The sequence below is a fragment of the Kogia breviceps genome, chromosome 16 (genome assembly GCF_026419965.1).
Source record: "Kogia breviceps isolate mKogBre1 chromosome 16, mKogBre1 haplotype 1, whole genome shotgun sequence".
Classification (NCBI taxonomy): domain Eukaryota; kingdom Metazoa; phylum Chordata; class Mammalia; order Artiodactyla; family Physeteridae; genus Kogia; species Kogia breviceps.
In genome coordinates, this window is record NC_081325.1 from 17,190,998 (window position 1) to 17,213,404 (window position 22,407).

Genomic DNA, 22,407 nt, shown 5'->3' on the forward strand with positions numbered 1-22,407 from the left:
ATAAACTATAAGGCAAATCACTTTCAAACCCATCTACACTCCATCAGCATCCCACATTCCTGCCAATACTTGGTACTTCCCAGCTCTCTTATTTTTCCAGTGTAATAGGTGCAAAATTGTATCTCATTGAGTTAATTTGCATTTAGGTGATCACCAATGATTTTAAGCATGCCCTCGTATGCTTATTTTTGTGTTTCCTTTTCTGAAATTACCTATTCATATCCTTTACCATTTTTCTATATTGTAGTTGGGTTTTTTTTCTTATGTTTGCAGTCCATATCTAGTATAAATAAATCCCTTGTCAATTTTGGATATTACAAATATCTTCTCCTTTTCTGTCCATTATCTATTAACTATCTTCATGATGTCTTTTGTTAGAAAGAAATACTTAATTTTGATGTATTCAAATCATCCTTTCCTATTGATTTGTAGGCCCCTTCTCTCATCTATTAAATCTCTGAGTTCTCTACTCCATTCCATTGGTCCATTTATCTCTATCAAACTGTTTTCAATACTATGGCTTGAAATGTATCTTATTATGTAATAGGGCAAGTTCCTCTTCCTTACCATTCCTTTTCAATGTTGATTCAGCTTTCTATAGACTTTTATTACTCCAAATCAATATTAAAGTAAGTTTATTAAATATTTCAAAAAATCCAACTAAAATTTGATTATGATGGCACTGAATCTATAGATTATTCTGGAACGAATTAATGTCTTAATAATATTAAATCACCCCATCCAAGACTATAAAATATCTTTCCATTTATTAAAATCATCATTTTTCCATTTAAATTAATTTTATTGTATATTGGAGTTTAGTTGATTTACAATGTTGTATTAGTTTCAGGTGTACAGAAAAGCAATTTAGTTATACATATATCCATTCTTTCTCAGATTCTTTTCTCATATAGGTTATTAGAGAATATTGAGTAGAATTCCCTGTGCTATACAGTAGGTCCTTGTTGATTATCTATTTTATACACAGTAGTGTATATTTGTTAATCCTGGTCTCTTAATTTATCCCTTGCCCCTACTTTCCCCTTCAATAACCATAAGTTTGTTTTCTATGTCTGTGAGTCTGTTTCTGTTTTGCAAATAAGTTCATTTGTATTATTTTTTTAGATTCCACATATGTGACACTTGTCTTTCTCTGTCTGACCTATTTCACTTAGTATGATAATCTCTAGGTCCATCCATGTTGCTGCAAATGGCATTATTTCATCCTTTTTTTATGGCCGAGTAGTATTCCATTGTATATATGTACCACAGCTTCTTTTGTTTTTTTTTTGCGGTACGCGGGCCTCTCACTGTTGTGGCCTCTCCCGTTGTGGAGCACAGGCTCTGGATGCTCAGGCTCAGCGGCCATGGCTCACGGGCCCAGCCGCTCCGCGGCATGTGGGATCTTCCCGGACCGGGGCACGAACCCGTGTCCCCTGCATCGGCAGGCGGACTCTCAACCACTGCGCCACCAGGGAAGCCCATAATAGACTTTTTAAAGGCAGGTTCAGGTTTTCAGAAAAATTGAACAGAAAGCACAGAATGCTCGTAAAGCCCTTCATCAGACAATCCCCCACCAGGTTCCCCAGTGATTAATATATTGCCCTGGTATGATTTGTTATAACTGATATGTTATCATTATTAATTAGAGTCCATAATTTATATTAAGACTGACTTTTTGTGTTGTACAGTTTACTGCCTTTTGTCAAATGTATAATGTTTTGTGTCCACCATTGCTGTAACATACAGAATAGTTTCACTGCCCTAAAATCCTCTGCACTTTACCTATTCATCCTTCCCGGTCTCCCACCTGCAATCTCTGGCAACCACTGATCTTTTGATCATCTCCCTAGTTTTGCTTTTTCCAGAACGTCATATAGTTGGAATCTATAGTATGTAGCCTTTTATACAGGCTTCTTTTACTTAGCAATATGCATTTAGGTTTCCCCCATGTCTTTTTTGTGGCTTGATAGCTCATTTCTTTTAAAAAAAAATAATTAATTCATTTTAATTTTGGCTGCATTGGGTCTTAGTTGCTGCACGTGGGCTTTCTCTAGCTGCGGCGAGCTGGGGCTTCTCATTGTGGTGGCCTCTCTTGTTGCCGGCTCTAGGTGTGCGGGCTTCAGTAGTTGTGGCGCATGGGCTCAGTTGCTCCGCGGCATGTGGGATCTTCCCGGACCAGGGCTCGAACCTGTGTCCCCTGCATTGGCAGGTGGATTCCTAACCACTGCGCCACCAGGGAAGCCGGAGAGCTCATTTCTTTTTATCTCTGAATAATATTCCATTGTATGGATGTACCACCGTTTATTTATCCATTCACCTATTTAAGGACATCTTGATCAATCCCAGTTTTTGGCAATTATGCATAAAGTTGCTGTAAACACTCACGTGCAGGGTTTTGTGTGGACGTAAGTTTGCAACTCATCTGAGTAAATACTTAGGAGCATGAATGCTGGATAGTATGGTAAGAGTATGTTTAGTTTTGTAAGAAAAAACCACCAAACCGTCTTCCAAAGTGGTTGTGCCATTTTGCATTCCCACAAGCAATGAATGAGAGTTCTTGTCACTCTACAACTTTGTTAGCATTTGGTGTGTCAGCGTGCCTGTTTTCTTACTGCTGAATTGTAAGCACTTTTTGTTTATTTGGGGTACAAATCCTTTATCAGATATGTTTTTCAAGTATTTCCTCCCAGCCTGTGGCTTGTCTTTCAATTCTTTTTTTTTTTTTTTGCGGTACGTGGGCCTCTCACTGTTGCGGCCCCTCCCGTTGCGGAGCACAGGCTCCGGACGCGCAGGCGCAGCGGCCATGGCTCACGGGCCCAGCCGCTCCGCGGCACGTGGGATCTTCCCGGACCGGGGCACGAACCCACGTCCCCTGCATCGGCAGGCGGACTCTCAACCACTGCGCCACCAGGGAAGCCCCTGTCTTTCAATTCTTAATTCTCTTCTTCTATGAAAATTTTAGAGAATGCAAAATGGTAAGTGCTTGCAAGAATCACAGGGAAGGAAGTATTTAGGTCACGTGATCAACGCATGGTTATGTCGTTCTAATGGAAGGTGGATGCCACTGAGTTAGAGGCTGTGTTGGGCAGATGTCAGAGGGGTTCACGGTGTTTTTAAAAAATTTTCTATTGGGGTGGAGTTGATTAACAATGTTGTGTTAGTTTCAGGTGCACAGCAAAGTGATTCAGTGATACGGATGCATGTGTTGGTTCCTTTTGAAACTCTTTTCCCATTTTGGTGACTTTTTTTCCCCTCATATTTTTGTTCTGATTGGGAAGGGTGATATTTGTGGTTATGAGAAGTTTAAAATGTAGACATGGGGTGACAGGCCACGTGATGTGAACTGGACAAAGGAGAGCGGGTGATCGGGCAAAGAGGTGGAAGTGGTTTGGGGACCTTACAAATGCTGGGGCCCTGTGCTCGGGGCGTGTTGGGGTTTTGTTCACACTGATGAGCTCTGCTGTTCATCCCAGGTGCTCTGCAGCCCAGTGTGGTACCAGAACCAGTGCAGAGAGCAGCTCTGCCTCAAAGCTGGCTCCAAATAATCCGAAGAACAGGGAAGATTAAGCAGAGAGTAATTAAGGTTGAAAATAGGAAAAAGGCACCAAACCGTGTTTGGATATTCTGGTTCTGTAGAGCTTGCTTTTCAGTGTTCTTTTCTCATATATTTCTGTGTGATTCGTTAGCATTTTGGCCATTTTTATGAGTTGGAGTTAAAAAATAATAATAAAACAAGAAGAGGTGGGACTATGCCGTGTTTTTTCTCTCTAGCCTTCAGCCTGGGATAACGAAACAGGGGAGGCCGGTCCTCACTAAGCCAGCATCACGTTTAGGAATCGGCAGCTGTAGTCAGTGGGAAAAATCGACCCAAGGGCTGCAAGCCCAGGGCATGTGCCTCTCCTCCTTCACCACAGAGCTGTGGGCCTCACTGATTTATGACAACAGGCTTTCCTGGGGGCTTGGCCTTGACCTACAAGGCTTCTCCGAGTAGGATTTGAGGGTGCTGCTTCTAATGTATCATAGTTAGTTCATGCCATGTCGTCAGCTCCAGCTGCTGTGACAGAATACCACAGACTGGGTGGCTTAAACAACAGAAATTTATTTTAATGTCTCTTCTTATAAGGGTACCAATCCCATTCATGAGGGCTCCACCCTTGTGACCTTATTACTTCCCAAAGGCCCTACCAGTGGGGATATGGGCCTCCAAATATGAATTTGGTGGAGGGGTAAACATTCAGTCCAGCACAGACTATGCAAAGAAATGTATCTGTCATACCTGAACTACCTCGAAAGGACCCTCTGGCTCGGCTCAGCTCTGAAAACTCCCATGGCCTCCCATGAACCCAACAAGTCAGGACCCTGCTGGCTGCTGGACGACATGGCCGGACAGGCATGTGGGCAAGTTGTGTAAATACAATGAATACATAGGGGAGAGACTCTGATAGATCGCAAAGCCCACTTAGGAGGCCTTGAAACCTGAGGCCGGGAAAGGGAGCTCTTTCTGGGCTGGGCCGACTCCTGCCGTGGCGGGTGCACCGATGTGTCCTCTTCATTTCTGACACGCCGTCCTTGTGGCCTGAGCCCGCCACGTCAGAAACGTCTACTGTTGGTCACACGGAAGCCACAATCTGAGAAAAAGCATGAGCCACTGAGGAGCTGTGCAGGGGTTTATGAATGGGAGCGGGGCGGCAAGGCTGGGGAATGCGATCAGTGTTTTAAGTTGTGGCTTTAGACAAATTCTGCCCAAGGGAGGGGTTGGGTTGGGGGCAGGGGAGGGCCGTGTGGTCCCTGAGGACTCCAGGGAGGAGCCTGTGAGGGGAAGCCACGTGGATACGTCAACACAGTCAATTCTCACTCTGTGCTCAGATGTCACATTAAAGCAAATGATCACCTTTTTGAGGGGGGTTGGAAGGAGGAGGGAGGAGAGGTAAGGGGTGGAGAGAGCAACAGTTAAAAGAGTTTTAAGGCATTTTGCGAATCTAACGTTGCAAGTGGCCCTTGGCACGGTGGTTTGTGGGGGTCACGTCCTGCCCCCGGGGGCCCAGCTCTCAGAGCAGCCCCAACTGTGGGTCCTGGGAGGCTGTACCTCCACCTTCTGACCTGCAGCCGAGGCGTTACGGTGAGGCCCCAAGTGATGATGCGAGGAGGTTATTTTAAAAGCTGAGGCCGAGTTGCCAGCACACACATTCAGTGAACGCGCCCCTACGGGAGATCAGGAGGTGAGAGGAGGTCGGGGTGTGTGGGAGTGAGATATGAAAACATCATTTCTCTTTTGAAAACACTAGTGATAGTGGTTCATAGCGATGTGATTTGCTTGGCAGTAGAGTCTGTGAATGCTGGGGAAGGGGGGGCCACTCAAAGAAACCTCAGATGCTGGCACGGTTCTGGAATGCTTATGGATGCCTAAGCCAGAGACCCGATGTCCTGTCCGTAGCAATAGCAGTGACAAGCACAGATTCAGCTCTCAGGAAGAACCCAGCAAGCCAACTGGGAAAGGGGGTGTGGGTTCTGGGCTGCAGACACAAGGCAGAGCCCCGGGAGGCCCCCCAAGGGAGCCTCGTGGGTGGTCTTTTGGGTGATGAAGGCTTATCAGTCCTGCTGGCTCTTTAGCTGAGGAGTTGAGTTCTCTGTGGACAAGTCAGGGCTATCACAGAGTCACGCACCTTGGGAGCCATGCTGCACCTTAAAGGCCCACTGCGTCACCCCCGGGAGCACCCTCACTGCGGTAACACCCATACCTGATTGTCCATGAAGAAATGGGGAATTTCACACATGGTGGGCTCCCTACAACCTCTTTATTGGGCTTGGCAATGAATATAATGATGTGATGGTGGTTTATTCTGAGGAAATACACCTCGAGTCAAACCAAAGACCCAGGTGCAAGACGTCAAGGAGTAGGAACCGTCAGGCACAAATACCACTTACCCTAAATGAGGTTCATGCCTTTATTTCCTTCAATGAACTCAGGGGTCCCCGGGGGCCAGCAAGGGGACAGGGTGGAAGGCATGCCTACCTGTCTGGGAGTGGCTTTCCCTCACTGCTTTGGCCGCCACCCAGTCTCAGCTGGTGTATCCAGTGGTTTCCACGGGCAGAGAGCTTGTTCTCCACCTTCCTCAAAGGCAGGAGTCCCTTATGGTCAGCACATGGCAGACTGTACCCTGCTCACGCTACACTGGGTAGATGCAGGAGTTGTCAGCGCTCACGTGGTCTGGCAGCTGGGACGAGATGCCAACTGCGGAGCCTGAGTGCCCGGGGCTCCCCTCACAGTCCACTGCTTTACAGCTGCGTCTGCCATGTTGGTTGTGCATAAGCCATTCCAGCATTGGCTCTATAAGTTCTTTGCATGTTGCCACAACTTACAAATATATTACTTGCTTTTTCTGTACCATCCAAAACATGTTTATGACTTTGGGATACAGCAGATGTTTATCTCCTTTAGAGGAGATAGCCATATGCTTATTCGTAATGGGATAAGCATGTTGACAGTTCTAAGTGATCTTGAGAAAAACGTGTTTACAAGCAAAGGAATGGTTTTGGTGGAAAAGCTTATCTTCTTTAAAAAAAAAAATATTTATTTATTTATTTATTTGGTTGTACCGGGTCTTAGCTGTGGCTCACAGGCTCCTTAGTTGCAGCAGGTGGGCTCCTTAGTTGTGGCATGTGAACTCTTAGTTGCGGCATGCATGTGGGATCTAGTTCCCTGACCAGGGATCGAACCTGGGCCCCTTGCATTGGGAGCGAGAAGTCTTTATCCACTGTGCCACCAGGGAAGTCCCACTTACCAGTTTTAAGCACAGCAAACAGGTGTTCATTCATGCCTCTTAAAATGTAGGATGAGGCATCATTTACAAAAAATCATTTCATGTACCTCAGACTGGACAGTGGATGACCCTTACCACCTATTGTTTACCCCAATCTGGATTTAGATTCGTTTGCATTTCCCAGTATACCTGCCTTCTCATCCTGGAAGCAGGGTGGTGCCGCTTTCATTTGGGAGCATTTCATTGAAAAAAAATGCTACAAAAAATACTTAGGAGGGGCTTCCCTGGTGGCGCAGTGGTTGAGAATCCGCCTGCGGATGCAGGGGACACGGGTTCGTGCCCCAGTCCGGGAAGATCCCACATGCCGTGGAGCGGCGAGGCCGTGAGCCATGGCCGCTGAGCCTGCGCGTCCGGAGCCTGCGCTCCGCAAAGGGAGAGGCCACAACAGTGAGAGGCCCGCGTACCACCAAAAAAAAAAAAAAAAAAAAAAAAAAATACTTAGGAGAATAACAGCGAGATAATGTCTTGGGTACTTGTGGTCTGGATTTTCTGGACACTGTGTTCCATGAGCATGGGAGACATTCTTTCTTGTTCACAGCTGTATCCCCAATTCTGAGAACAGAGTCTGGCATGTAAAAGGTGCTTAATACATATTTGTTGGATGAGTAAATGAACGAATGGAAGGAAGAATGACTCTTTTAACAGGTACTTTGTCAACTCACCCACCGCCCAAAAAACAAAGAATTCAAAATACTACACAGATCTTACTTTTTACTCAAAACTTCTTCTCGACGAGATAAGAAAAGAGCGGTATTTGAGCCATTCTACAAATAAGAAAAAAGAAATACTTTAATAGCTTTGCCCTCGGTTTCCCAGGTGGAACCATAGTAAAGTGGGGTCTCCTGGATTCTCATCCTGGGCCCCAGGTGGCTGGACCACGTGGCCTGGTGGGGAAACTGTGAACCGCCACTTGTCTGCCAGAGGCAGCCTCCTATCCCACGCCAGCCCCGGGGCTCTGCATCCCGCCTGTCACCTTGGGGGAGACGGGCCTTCCCTCGTGTACCCATCAGGCCTGTGGCTTATCCTGATTCCACCGAGGGGGGAGGGGCTTGTGGGGACCAGGGATGGATGCCTGGTTTCTAGACTCAGGAGTTAACAGGGAGCCTGGAGTCAGGAATAAGGGCCAGGCGATGCTGGACTTCTTTGTCAGACAGACGCAGAGAGCTGCCCCTGGGCCACAGCGGAGGAGAGGAGCGAGGCCCCGCGAGCTAGAGTTGCGTTCTGCAGCCCCTTGTGGTGAGCCCACGAGCACGAGCACGGCCATGGCCCTGCAGCTGCCTCCTGGCTCTGCCGTGTTGCTACACACTAAGTCGCCTGGGTCCAGTCTTTAATATCTTTACACCTCAGTTTCCTAATCTGTCAGGCGGCAACAATAAACCCATCTGAAGTTACGAGTATCTAAATGAAATAAGCCATATGAAAGTAGTTTGTAAATTATGAAGTTCTAGAAAATATATTCTTGGTTTTGGTTAGACTTTTTCTTTTTAATGAGAGCCAACGTTTACTGGCTAAGTGGCCTGCTAAGCCTTTTGTAAACATTATCTCATTTAATCTTCATAATCATCCTGCCAGTTAGGCAAATGTTCCTCATGGTCATGGCTGAGATATTTTAATAGAATAAAAACGTAAAGAAAACCCCAAATACCTGTGCTTGCTCTCCGATGAGTGGAATAACTTGTTGTTTATTTCACTTTTCTTCCTGTCCTCTGGGATGCCAACGCCAGTGAGGTGAGGAAGAAGGTTCGGGAAAGGTACGCGTGTACCAGGGGAGTGCCCAGGTCCGCGCTCCGGCCACTGACTCTTGGGACAGTTGGGGTGGGGTGACGGGGCCGGCAGCCATCATGCCATCTATTCGGAGGCCAGGCCCGGCATCCTGGCAATCAAAACGGGAAAAGGGTCAGGAAAGATTTGGCCACTTCCAAGCCCAGGAGAATGGCGGTATAAAAAAAGAAAACAGTGGTTCCCGTTTTAAGCCCTTACTGTGTTCTAGGCACTGAGCTAAGATTCTTATCTGTATTTCATTAATCCTCATGTCACCTAGAAGACAGGTGCTGGCTATGGTTCCTACTGTATAGATCAGAGATGGAGGCGTAGCGAGGTGATTTGCCCTAAAACACTTCTAGGAAGTATCAGGCTCAGACGTGAACCTGAGTGGACTAGCTCCAGGCCCTTGAAGTTCCTCCGTCTTCCAAGAATAATGGAGCCCACTGCGCGTCTGTTTTGCCACCCATCTCCCTCTCTCAGAAGGGTCCCAGCCTAGAGGGGTTTGTCCCCAGGCAAAAAGAAAGGGCATGTCTCTAACACCACTGGTAGATTGCTATTCTCTGGGCAGCCAATTAGACGCAATTGAGCACACAAATGATAAAAAATGTACATTTGCTGCCTGCGGTGTCCGCCCAGGCAGTGACGTTTGTTGGATTGTGTGGGTTCAGGTACTTCAGGCCACAAGGCGGTGGATTTTAGAAGTCAGTTTCTTTGAGAGCTGAGTGAACCCCCAGGGCAGGTGCAGGACCCCAGGCCTTGGTCGTTCTTTCTCCCATTTCATCCCAGCCCATAAGCAAAAAATGTCCAGACGGTCCCACAAGATGCCTTCCAGGGCTGGCTGCTGGAGGAGACGGTCAACTGCATGGATATTTGGGGCTTTTTTGTTTTTGTTTTTGTTTTTGTTTGGCCGCACTGCGTGGCTTGCGGGATCTTAGTTCCCAACCAGGGACCAAACCCGTGCCTCCTGCGGTGGAGGCACAAGAGTCCTTACCACTGGACCGCCAGGGAATTCTCTGCATGGATATTTTGGAAAATTTGGAGAGGGGGTGTCAAATATAGGTGCTGGAGTCAGCAAACCTGAATCCCAATCTTGGACAAATTACTTACCTTGCAAATCCTTAGTTCCCTCAATCTGTAAAATGGGAATTGAGACCTACAATTAACATCAGAGCAGGATATGGTACAAGTGGTGAATCTTAATTTCTAAAACCTCTGAATCCTTCTCCATGCCTGTGAGGACTCAGGGCCCAGTGGACTTTTCTGTTACTTACCGTAAAAGCTGGGGATTGAAAACTGGTTTGAACAAGGGCGAAACCTGCTATCAACAGGAAGGTAAGTCTACTGGAGAAAAATAACCCAGTGCAGGTACTGGGAAGTCCTCCACCCATTGGGAAGGCCATGGCCGCAGCTCTGGGGGTTCAGGCTGAGTGAGCTGAGCTGCACAGGTGGTGGCCAGAACCCTCTGTTCTGAAATGCCTGGGGGAGAGTAAGGCCAGCCCACCAAATAGGGGAGCTTTGACCAGAAGGAGGACAGACCCAGCCTGGGATGCAAACTTATGCAAATAAGCCAGTGGGCCCAGGAGTCCAGGCCCTTTCTTCCCACCCCAAGAGCAGCATCGTTCTGATTCCTCATTGTCTCTCTGGTCTGTTTCTCCCTGTGTGTTCCCCTCTGCAGGCCTGGGCAGAGTATGCGCTCCGTCTCATAGGTGAGGCAGCTGGGACTGCACAGAACTGGCTGGAGAACTGGGCGATGCTGAGGGTGGACGTCTGGGCCGACTGCCTCTGCCAGGGTCCCCTCCTGGGAGAGGCAGGATGCACCCAGGCAGGTGTTAAATGCTACGTGCCAGACGCTGGCGGGCTGGGGTTACACAGTGAAAGAAACACACAGCCCCTGCCCTAGAGAAGCACACGGTTTAAGGGGAGACATGTGCAAATGAATATCCATGTAAAATTCTGTCACAGCACTTTGCACAAAGGCCTCCGGAAGATAAATGAAGGAGCAAATAGTCATTTAGTCATAACGATCCTAGGAGATGGGAATAATGGGCCCATTTTTCAGATGAGGAAACTGAGGTTAGAAACATTCCCTTCCTGCCTGCCTGCCTTCTCTCTCTCTGTCTCTCTCTCCTGCTCCCATCCCCACCAGTGCACCTTTCTTTTTTCTCCTCCTTTTTTGTTTCTTTCATTAAGCAAACACTTACTGAGCACCTCCCACATGCCAGGCACTGAGCTGGGTGCGGGAGTGGGCAGTGAAATACACACGGTCCTGTCTGCATAGGGATTTACAGTCCAGAGGGAGGATAGTCAGCTCGCAAAGAGCATTAAAAGCAATATAATTACTATTATAGTATGGAAAACAAAGGGCACGGGGAGAGCGTGAACTGGAGCTGCGTCTAGTGTTGACTGTGTTCACACAGCTGGTGGGAATCAAGGCTCCGTCACCTGACTCCTGCCGCGATGTGGTGAGGAGGAGGATACTTAAACGCCTCCCACGGGTAAGTCGTGATCAGGTACTTGCAGAGGCCACACTTCCTGGACCTGTGACTGTGACTTTAGGAAAAATTCCCAGCTCAATAGCGACATAATTTTAATACTAGATTGTAGGGTGCTCCTAACTGGCATTAGCCAAGGGGCTCCAAGCAGCCCAGAAGCTGGGCATCCTGGCTTTAGCATCAGTGGGGCCTGATTACTATGAGTTTAGACGCAACTGTCCAGCCGGTGGTTGGTGGAGGACATAGGAAGAAAGAAGTGGCCGGAGGTGGGCTTGATCCTCACCAGGGTGACCATAACACAGGCCCGGTAACATACATCCAACGGCATGCTTGTCTTTTCTGCCCTGCTTCTAAAACACATTTTCAGAACTCATTTGAGAAATTCTTATTGGTCAGAAGGCAAGGTAAGCGTCTCCCACGGAACTCAGCAGGAAGCTGGAACAACACGCATTCTGGGTGCTGTTTTAGATTTAATTAGTTTGCCCGAGAATATTTAAATTGCTTTCTCTCTCATATGAGTGAAATTCACATGACTTCCAATCAGTTTCTATGGTTTTCTTCCTCTGTTCAGATACGTTAATTAGCTTGTCTGTTCATTATGGAGGTTGGTGCCTTTTCCCCTCCCCTTCACATTTGCCCATATTAATTTAGTTTTGATTTCAACAGTGTTTAAAAATAGAGCAAAAATTATTTTGAGTAGCATACAATCAGGCCTGTAGGTGCTTAAGGGGTTTGTCACAGGCATTTAGATTTTCACTACTTTTCTCTTTCCTGGGCTGAAGATGTGGCTGTGATCTCCGGTCTTACCTTGCAGCAAGGTGAGTCAGTCTCAATTTTCTTTATAATATTCAGCTTCATTTAAAACCCTTGGCTCTTTATCCTGCCAGGCAATCACATGCTCTGAAACCACCAGGACTCTCCTTAGGGTAGGCCTAGGCAAATACATCTTCATGAAGAGGAAGATTCGTTATACATTTTTTTGTTGTTTGTTTTTTATTTTAACATCTTTATTGGAGTATAACTGCTTTACGATGGTGTGTTAGTTTCTGCTGTATAACAAAGTGAATCAGTTATACATATACATACATCCCCATATCTCCTCCCTCTTGCGCCTCCCTCCCTCCTACCCTCCCTATCCCACCCCTCTAGGTGGTCACAGAGCACCGAGCTGATCTCCCTGTGCTGTGTGGCTGCTTCCCGCTAGCTATCTATCTATTTTACGTTTGGTAGTGTATATAAGTCCATGCCACTCTCTCACTTCATCCCAGCTTACCCTTCCCCCTCCCAGACACATTTTTTATTTCGTGGTTGAAAAGCATGAAAACCCCAGACTCCCTCATCCTAAGACACTGGGAGCTATCATTTAATGCTGTTCCAACGAGTTGATGTTTTCCATCCAAGCGCCCTCCAGGGGGCGGCTCAGCCACAGCCCCGGCTGACAGCGGCAGGCACAGGACTCACCCAGGCAGAGGACAGCCCTGTGTCTCTGGCTCCTTACCTTGTTTTACTCCCAGGACAGAAGTGCTCAGACTGGGCCATGCTTTTGCATCGCCTGGGGGCACTTGTAGAAAGTACAGGTGCCTGGGCCCCATCCAGCCCCAGTGAATCAGAGTCCCAGGGTAGAGCCCAGATGTTGGTATTTTTAATACCTAATGGGCAGCTGGGTTTGAAGGGCACTGACTGCTTGAAGGCCTGGTAAAAACGGGGTGATATGCATTGAATTGTGTCCCCCCGGAAAAGATATGTTGAAGTCCTAACACCCTAATTCCTCAGAATGTGGCCTTATCTGGAGATAGGGTCTTTGCAGAAGCTGTCAAGCACAGATGAGGCTGTTTGGATGGACTTCTTGATCTTGGACTTCTGGCCTCCAGAATTGTAGATAATAAATTTCTGTTGTTTTAAGCCACCAATAAGTGGTACTTTGTTACAGCAGCCCCAGGAATCGAATGCAAGGGAGCATCACCTTATGTTTAGAGGTGCCCATGCCTGCTGGGAGTGCCAGGGAGCTGCTTGGGAATCACCTCTGGATGAGTCTGAACCAGGGAGCATCTCTCACAGACCCCCTCCCCCTCCCGAGGGCCTCATCCGAGGGCTAGGAGGACAGGTTATAAAGGCCTATCCCTGTGTAATCACGTCTATTTTGGCCATCGTTTCCAGCTCACTCAGCCCTGCCCTTTCTCTGCTACAGATCTTCTGTCTTGCCTCTGGAATTAGGACTTCACCCACTCCTTAGGAGGTTATGCTTTGAGTCTTTCCATGCTCTCTGCTCTGGCTGCTGACTCCAGTGACCCTTTGGCAGGTCCTCTCTGCTCCCACATTCTTTCCCTGTTCCTGAAACCCCAACAGTGGTTGAGCCCTCCTTTCCCACATGCTGGAGGTGGGACAGACCCCCCCCCCCCAAATGCCCGGGGCTCTCCCTCTGGTCCCCAAAGTAGGGCATAGGTCTGTCTTCTGGGTATGGAGCATCCTGACATCCACCATGCCGGTGTCACCTGCTGTGCCCGGGCTGAAAGCCCATTTCAGCTTGTTTCGTACATCTGAGTGTAACAACATTCTTCCTTACGAAATAAACATTTCCAGTGACTGTTGCTGCAAGGGGTATCCATTGGCTTGCTTCTTCCAGTAAAACTCTTCGTGAAAACTATATGGACGGCGTGCTGTTGAAACACCAGCCATTTCTATTCCGGGTTTACCAGATTCATTCAGAACGACCAGAAGGACCATGAAGCATCAGAATATCATTTTAGAAAATTCCTGAACATGAGGAAAATGTGAAGATCTGTAATCTGTGTGTCAAAACACTCAGGTAGAAAACTCGGTTTGCCGTCCAAATGTTGATTTTATATATTTGGAATAGAAGAAATGGAAGCCCTGAAGTTTTCACTTCTTATCTGTTTCCACTGTCAGCTCTTCACCCCACTGCCCCCAAGCCTCCTCAGCTGGAGTCACAGTCCTACCTGCCTCCTAAGCCAAAGCTGATCAAGCCAGTAAACACAGGCAGAACCTATCTCCCCAAGTGGGCGAGGCCTGGAGTCCATCCTGCTCCTGGGAGCCTGATGGTGTTGTGGGCATGAGCCCGTGTTTACTGAAAGCCCAGGGGCTTTACCTACAGGCAGTGGGGTGCAGAGGTGAAAGATGAGAACCTGGGAGTCAGACCCGGGCTGGGTTTCTGGTCTCTGCTTCCTGGCCGTGAGATCTTGGGCTGCTTCCTAAGCTTTCCAAGCTTCTGATTCCCCGTCTGTAAAATGAGGTTCATGAAGAACTACTCACTAAGGTTGTTGTGAGGCTCATGGGAGATGTTATGCGGAAAGCACTGCGCACGGATTAAGTGCTGGCCTAGCAGGAGAGGAGCTCCTGTTGCCTCTGACGCCTCGCCTCCTCCTGTTACGTGCCACTGTGCTTCTGGCTTCCGGCCCAGGCCCCCTTTGAGACCAGGGCTGCTCCCTGGGTCTTTGCTTGGTCTGAGTGAAGACCCCTTACCTTGCGTCTGCTTGGGGCCCTCCCTGAATTCAGGTGGACCACAGAGAACTATGGTGTTACCCCCACCTGACTTTAGGGATCACCCCTGCTCGAACTGGACCCCCCAGAAGAATGACGGTAGCAGATGGAACCTAACTGTCCATCCCCTTTGGTTAGTGCTGGCGGGGGGCAGCTCAGACTGCAGCCCTGGCTTGTTCAGACCCGCCTTCCTCACCCCCACAGGTCAGCGGCTGAGGCCTCACAGACTGTGTGACCAAACTGCCTGCCTCAGGACCTTGGCATATGATAAACATCAGGACTTCAGGGGAAAACAGACCACATGTCTGTAAGTATTTTATAGTTCGAATCATCATAGACATTCATCTATGTTTTCATTTTCTGTAGAAGAGAAAATAGACAGCAAAAACCCATCACATTACAGAAACCTGAAAATGGATAGAAATCTATGTGGGTCTCTTGGTGCCATTATAGGCAAAACATAGAATTGCAAAGTGAAGTGAGAACTTCAATAAAATGTGTGTGTGTGTGTGAAAATGACACCCTTCCTGATAGATCTCTTCAGTGAAGGGCCTGCTGAGTCAGCGTTGCAGAAACTCAGCCACACCCTCCTCAGATGAGAGCCCCTCCCGCTCCCTGCCCCACACCTGTCTGGTTATAGCTTGTCTGCTTCCGGCTGACCGGGAGCATCTTGGGACCTGGTCTTGTATTCCCAACATAGACCTGGGTTTCTGGCACATAGTAGGTGCTCAGTAAAATACTGGACAAATGTGAGAACGAGGTCCTACGTGCTTCCTGAGTCTCCCCTCACTCACTGCTATTGCGAGCGTGGCCTATACTTGTCAGTTTCTTCTCTTTAAAAAGGAGCACCTCCTAGGTGCCAGCTCCTTATTGGACACTTTTTTCCATATACTGTTTAGTTCCCTTCTCGCAAGAACCTTGTGAGGAAGGTATTCTTACCCTCAATTGGCAAAGGAGGCCCCTGAGACTCAGAGGTGGAAGAATTGACTTGGGTCATGCAGCTAACGAGACAAAGAACCAGGAGCTGGTCCTGGTCTTTGCTTAGTTACTCAGCTCTTTTATTTTTATTAACTTTGAAGTTCTTAAGCCACATCAACCCCAACTATACAGTCACTGTTTTGAGGGCAGGAACCAAGGGTGATAGTTCTTTGAAACCGTCACAGGGCCAGGAATACCTGATAAAATATTGTTGATTGATGCCCATAAAAGGCCTTGATAGCACACAGCTGACCAGGCTCATGACGAGCCTTTCTCTTTGAGAACCTTCAGATCTATGACTTGGCTCCAGGACACAGGGATGAAAGCAAGTGTTATGTATGAGGACAGGATCGGGCATCCAGTCTGTAACCCTGGAAACCTGCTCTGCCAGGAGCAGTGGGCATGAGTCAAGTTCATGGTTAAGGTTCTTAATACTTTTTAACCTTCTGTACCCTGTATACACAGAGACAGGCAGTCAGCATGGATTAAAGGAGCCCCAGTTAACCCCTAACTCTCCATATTTGGTCACTACACGGGAGTGGGCTGCCAGGTACTGAAGATTAACTGGCTTGGATTATCTGCCTGGGCAGAGTAGCTGGCCCACGTTGCAGCAGCTGAGGGTCCCCCGGCTGAGTGGCGCTAATTGTAGGTCAGGGCAGTGGAAAGTTCTGTTTAAGGTGGAGGTTTTGAGAGAATGCTGGTCTACGTTGTGTTACGTGAGTGTGTTAATTGCTAGAGATGTCATAGCAAGTACCATAGACTGGGTGGCTTAAACAACAGATATTTTTTTTTTGCAATTCTCGAGGCTAGAAGTCTGAGATCAAGGTGTTGGCAGGGTTGGTTTCTCCTGAGGCCTCTGTCCTTGGCTTGTCGATAGACGTCTTCTCCCTGTGTCTTCAAATGCTCTTTCCTCTGTATGTGTCTGTGTCCTAATCTCCTCTTCTTATAAGGACACCAGTCAAGTTAGATTAAGTGTCCACCCTAACTTCATTACCTCTTTAAAGACCTTATCTTTTTTAAAAAAATAAATTTATTTATTTATTTTTGGCTGCGTTGGGTCTTCGTTGCTGCGCACGGGCTTTCTCTAGTTGCGGCGAGCGGGGGCTACTCTTCGTTGCGGTGCGCGGGCTTCTCATTGTGGTGGCTTCTCTTGTTGTGAAGCACGGGCTCTAGGCGCGCGGGCTTCAGTAGTTGTGGCTCGCGGGCTCCAGGCCCCAGGCTTAGTAGCTGTGGAGCACGGGCTTAGTTCCTCCGCGGCATGTGGGAATCTTCCCGGACCAGGGCTTGAACCTGTGTCCCCTGCATTGGCGGGCAGATTCTTAACCACTGTGCCACCAGGGAAGTCCTGACCCTATCTTTTGATACAGTGACACCCTGAGGTTCTGGGGGTTAGGGCTTTAGCACATGAATTTGGGGTGGGGAGACCATTCAGCCCCCATAAGTGAGAGCATTGGTATGGTTACCAAAAAAGGCTCATCACTGATCGATGCCCCGCAGCCCCGCAGTTGCCATGACAGTTGGTACTGTAAAAGGAGCTGTTTCCTGTCGTGCCTGGGTGGGCCATAAGACAAAGGCCTGTCGGGAAGCTCTGACTTGGGGACCCAGAATCAAAGTTATGCACTAGGACTTAATAAGGAGGATGATTCTTATCCTCCAAATCAGGAAGCTTTGGAGAATGAGAGAGCTGTTAATAAGTACATGGGGTCAGCAGATACAGACTAGGCAGGTCCAGAAAACTGGAGTCATTGGTCTTTTTATTATTAAATCATGTTACCATACTTTTCTGCTCTCTGATCCTACACTGAGTTATGTCAGTGTATCACTTGCATTTAACACACAAGAACTTCTGATTTGTTTGTTATTGATTTCGAGATGTGCTTAACCATGTTAAAATTCTTAGTGGCGACCAACAGAATCCAACTCTGGCTGCTCTGAGCAGAATTAGAATTTTTATAAAGAATATTGGTGGCTCACAGCATCTCTGGGAGGGCCGAGGAACCAGGCTATGGTACAGAGGCAGGAACAATGCCCCAAAGTCCTCGTTAGAACTGTCCAGTGAGGGTTTCAGTGGGTGCACACAGCAGCCTGCGCTTTGATACCACACCTCCTTGACGCTGGACGTGGCCTCTAATCTGCAGAATCGTGCTGGTCGCTTAGCTTCCTCCCTTGCTCCTTGTATTACATTCTATTTTCCGCACAGCAGCCAGAGCGATCTTTAAAAACTGCCAGTCATGGATAGGAATAAAGATGCAGACATAGAGAATGGACTTGAGGACACGGGGAGGGGGAAGGGTAAGCTGGGATGAAGTGAGAGAGTGGCAAGGACATAGATACACTACCAAATGTAAAACAGATAGCTCGTGGGAAGCAGCTGCATAGCACAGGGAGATCAGCTTGGTGCTTTGTGACCCCCTAGAGGGGTGGGATAGGGAGGGTGGGAGGGAGACACAAGAGAGAGGAGATATGGGGATATAGGTATACGTATAGCTAATTGACTTTGTTATACAGCAGAAACTAACACACCATTGTAAAGCAATTATACTCCAATAAAGATGTTAAAAAAAAAAAAAAACGGCCAGTCATATCACCTCTCTCTTCCTGTGGCCTCCCATTACGTGTCTATGTGCAGGCCTGTCCTACTCCCTGACCTTGTCCTCTGAGCTCCTTAGATACGAGCTCTTCCCACCTCAGTGCCTTTGCATTGTTGCTATACCCTCTGCCTGGGACTCTCTGCTCCAGGTGGGCCAGTTTCTTCTTATAATTCAGGTTTCCGCTTAAATGTCATGTTCTCAGAAAAGAGGCCTTTTCTAACCAGACAGTCCACAGAAACCCTTCCCTCCAAATGACTCATGATAACATCATCCTGGGTTGTGGCAGCCCTTATCTGACACTTTGTCCGTTTATTTGTTTACACTTTGGTGTCTGTTTCTGGGCTCTAGACTGTTTTCTGTGAGCACCCCTGCTGTTCCCTGCTCTCTCCTCAGCCGCAGACACTGTCTGAACCAGGTAAGTGCTCAGTAAATTTAGACCTCTTCTTCCACAAATGTTTGCTGAATAAATAAAGGAAGGGGCAGCATTCAGCAGAGAGAAAGTAGGGGGGTACTCTGTGTTTCCTGAGCAGGGATGGGGCATTGAACACCGTCCTCTCTCTACGCCACGGGAGTAAGAATGAGTCAGCTGATTTTAAGAGCCCAGGATGCACATTTTTCCGCAGGAGGAAGGCTGACTGCCGACCTCACAGGGCAGGAAGAAGAGCCAACGCTCTCGCAGCCCCTCCCAGGCAGTGGCTCAGCCTGCGAACGGGGTCCCATCAGGAGGCTTTTTCTGCAGAGCAATCACTCCTCACGGGCCTGTGGGCTCAGGAAAAAGACCTCTGTCTGACCCCACCTTCCAATTCCTCGTTAATTGGTCTGCGCGGGGCCTCGGCGCCCCTAGTGGTGAAAACAGCTCCTCCGGGGCTTCTCAGATGAGGCCTGGCTGGAGAAGCGGGCAGAGCTCAGGCCCTCAGCTTCCACAGCCCGCGATCCCTGGGGTGCTGGTTGGCCTGCAGGTTCCCGCTCGGCCGGGTTCCACCCAGCTCCCAGGGGATGCGCTGGCTCTCCGACCTCTCTCCGAGTGGCCAGAACCTGCCCAAAGGCAGGGGAGTAGGAGGCTCCAGTTTGGCCTCAGTCACCAACCAGCTACTTCTGGAGGGCCCTGCATTTCAAAGGTATGAGACTTGCTCAGACAGTAGTAAGATTTTCGTTCTAATTTCGCTAGTGTGATGTTTGTGCGCGTGTGTGAGTTTTCTCTGATGGCCAGAACCCCCCCGTTGAGGGGTTGCAGCCGAGCGGGATCCCTGGCTACAACCGGTTCCCCACCAAGATGCAATCCCATGGTAACATACCAACACCTCCCCTCCAACCCTGACACGCAGCATTGCAGACCGCCAAACCCAGTCTGCTCTGGTGCACCCAATCAAGCTGTTTTCCTTTGCCGGGTTTGTATTTACAGGTCTGAGGCGCCTCTGCTCCTGCATTCAGCGTCTAGGCTTTGCTGGGACCACATGGATACCCCGGGGGCCCTGGAGGACACCAGGTAGGTCCTTTCAGTTCCGACTGCGTCTCTGGACCAAAGGGGGTCTTGTTTCCCCTCATGTCTCTGTCCTTCCGATGTTCACAGTCGCCAGCCTCACGGTGTCCCAGCCATCATTATGTCCCCAGCACTTAATACCATACCTGGTGTAGGCATCCCCCAGCAAAGAACTGGAGGAATGAATGATCTCCTACCCTCTGGTCTCCGGTTCTGACGCCAAGCACAGTGTCCTTTAACATGGTTATTTGGAGTAAGAGACAGGTTTCTGTTTGACCTGTAACGATGCTGTGTGGTACTAGGCTTTAGTGCAATAAAGGAGCACAACATGCTTCTTGGAAAAACGTCGGTGATTACAGGTTAGACATCTGCAATAATTAAAATTTTTGGTTGAATTACCAACCATGATCTCAGTCATTGATTCTCGATCCTGGTTGTACTTTGAAATCACCTGAGGAGGCTTTTTAACTGTAGATGTTGAGTTCCCAAGCAAATCAGTGGAAACTTAATCTCCAAGGTTTGCGCTTTGGGCATGTTTACAGGTGATTCTGCAGCCCACTGATGGCTGGGAATCACTGATGTAAATTAGAGTGAGATTGCCAAGATCTGGCGTGTTGGTTACTTTTCCTTATAGAAAAGCCTGGGCGTGGCTGGGTTGCGTCTAGCAGGCTATTTGGAAACTGCCTGATGTCTTAGAACAGTGGTTCTTAAAAGGAAGTCCCAGGACCGGGAGCTTCAGCATAACCTGGAGACCTGTTATTTTAAAATTTCCCATCCCAGTCCAGACCTACTGAAGCAAAGACTCTGGGGGTGGCACGTAGTAATCTGCAGTTTAACAAGCCCTCCAGGTGATTCTACTGCAGGCTTAAATTTGAGAACCACCGCTTTAGGGCACGTCCATGGTACCTGGGAGGAAGTCTCTGTGGCGGGCGTCCTCTCCCCTCCAGCTATACTGCGTCTTGGCTGGGTTCCTTATCAGACCCAAATCCATCCATGCCGCTGATATTAATCAAACCTCTACTACAGCTAGGTACTAGTCCAGGCTCTGGAGATGCAAAGGTGAGGAAGTTAGACAAGATCCCTGTCCTCCTGGAACTAATAGTCCATTGGTGAGGACAGATATTATTTCAACACTGGCCTAATTATATAATAAACGGTGAACACTGCTGTGCAGGGAAAAAAAAAATAGCTTATGATGGGGGATTTGACCTCATTTGAGAGGACAGCCTTCTCTAAGGAAGTGACCTTTGAGCTGGGACCTTAAGATTAGTACGAATGAGCAGGTGAGGGGTGTTTGTAGAAGAAGAGAGAGGTTCAGGTGTGGGAAGGGCAGGCACGAGGGCTGTGCAGTGGGTGACAGCATGGCACTCAAGGTGCTGAAAGAGACCAGTGAGGTGGGAACAGGGGTACTGGACAGAAGGGCAGAAGGACAGGGAGCCGCTATAGTAGTGGCTATAGTGGTCAGAGTGTGTGTGTGTGTGTGTACACACATATCTATATACACATGCAGCTCCTATTTATCGTAGATATATATAGTAGTGTGTATAGTAGCTATAGTATATACATATATATAAATAATGTGTATATATATATTGTATATACATATATCAAATGCATATTATATAATATATATAGCAGTATGTACAGTGGCTGTAGCGTGGCCATTCGGTCTCTGTGGTTACCTTCTTCTCCGTTCACAGCCCCTCATTATGCCCGAGACGTGATTTTGCATCACTGCTAATTCCCCAGCCTTGGCACTTTTTATCCACTAAGTTCACCTCATTTTGCAGTAATGACAGCCCCCAGGAAAAGCCCAGACTGGATTAGCGCAGGGGACTGTTATTTCAGCACCCTGGGATTCACAATTGGGATTCACAGCTGTGAAAAGCTGGTTCAGCCCCACTCCCTTTCTTTCAATCAGCAATGACCTAAACAAACTAACTCCACCGCCCAGGAAATTTAGCTGGAGTCAGTGCACTGAAAACTCAAAGGCACTGGATAAGAATGAAAAGTTTGTGGTTCTCAAAAGCTACAGCGGAAAGCCAGAATTTATTGACTTGTCTGCATAGCCCTCTAGAGCTCAAATTTCTCACAGAAATTGCCGTTCAAAATTGTTTAAATGCAAATGCTATAGTATTCCAGTCTCCCTAGAGAATTTCACTTTCTCCTGAGACTAAGTTTGTGGATCTCTTCCTCATCTAATGGTTTTGAATCAAACTTCAAGGCTTTGTATTTTTTGAGCTCCTAAGAGGAGTAATATACAATGTGAAATTTCTAAGGAATCCCTCAAGGAAATCAGAGTGGCAAAGGTCACACATTCCCAGCAGCCCATGAAAGGCGCTCACAGATGCAGCTGAATGTAATATGATGTGAGCATGAGGGAGGGAGGGTAATAATTCTTATATGTGTGTGTATATGAGAGGGTAATAAAAAAGCATCACTTCCTTCTGGAGAGAATAAGGACCTGGTCTTCTCGGGCTTTATTTCTTCCATTGATTTGAGTTGCCCTTTGGACCAAGAGGTTGTAGAAAGCAGGAGAGGAGAGCTCGCCAAAAGGGAACATTTGGCCTCTGTACTTGAGAGAAATGGTACTTGTTTTACAAGGAGAACAAAATCTAGCAAAGCAAAGCTGCAGAAAGATGCAAAGACAAAAAGGACTGGGGACAAGATAAGGCAGGGATTGCCTGTGTTTGGGTTGGTTTGAGAGGGCTTCTCTGCAGAGAATCACGATGTGGTTAAAGACAAACTGATGGAATAACACATTGACCAACAGGGTGAAC

General features: G+C 47.9%; 1 protein-coding gene across 1 annotated transcript in view; it reads right to left on the reverse strand.

The window, feature by feature from the left end:
- FAM124A (family with sequence similarity 124 member A) overlaps positions 1-22,407 on the reverse strand; it is a 180,560-nt gene that overhangs the window by 2,163 nt on the left and 155,990 nt on the right. Inside the window, exons 4-5 of the transcript XR_010837273.1 lie at positions 8,470-8,697; positions 7,533-7,588 (exon numbers count right to left, since the gene is read on the reverse strand). The gene's annotated coding sequence lies outside the window, so the exon portion shown is untranslated. The remainder of the gene's footprint in view (positions 1-7,532; positions 7,589-8,469; positions 8,698-22,407) is intronic.